Genomic DNA, 755 nt, shown 5'->3' on the forward strand with positions numbered 1-755 from the left:
AGGATAGAGAGATCCTATTCCGACGCTAGCGAGAACCGACAGATGATTAGCCGTGCAGTAGCTGTACATTGTATTTTTCATCCGAGACGAGAAATTCGACAGTTGATTAGCCATACAGTGATCGTACCTGGTATTTTTCATCCGAGAGGATCATACAGCTTGCCATGGAAGGGAGCACGCATGATTGGAAGAAGGCAGTAGGAAAGCAGAGGTTCAGAAGCAACAAAGCATCTCCAAACGCTTATTTGAAATTCCCACCAATGAATTACATAAGTAACTTTATTTTATTTTATGTTTTATTTATCTTTTAATTATCAAAACCTCATAACCATTTGAATCTGCCTGACTAAGATTTACAGGATGACCATAGCTTGCTTCAAGCTGACAATCTCCGTGGGATCGACCCTTACTCACGTAAGGTATTACTTGGACGATCCAGTGCACTTGCTAGTTAGTTGTACGGAGTTGTGAAAAGTGTGAATCACAATTTTGTGCACCACAGGCCAATAAGGCTAATTAATAAGCCTTGTCCTGACCTATTAACCAATGTTTTAAAAACCAAACCAGACCGGCCGATTCAACCAGATTAACCAAAAACCGGTCTTCTAGCCGGTCCGGTTGACATGAAAAACCACCTGACAAAAAACCAAAAAAACCCGGTCGAACCGACAGTAAACCGATGAACCGGTCGGTTTTTTAACGGTTTTTAATATTATAATTTAGAAAAAAAGAAAAATGGATTAAATAAATAGCAT

The sequence above is a fragment of the Arachis ipaensis genome, chromosome B05 (genome assembly GCF_000816755.2).
Source record: "Arachis ipaensis cultivar K30076 chromosome B05, Araip1.1, whole genome shotgun sequence".
NCBI lineage: Eukaryota > Viridiplantae > Streptophyta > Magnoliopsida > Fabales > Fabaceae > Arachis > Arachis ipaensis.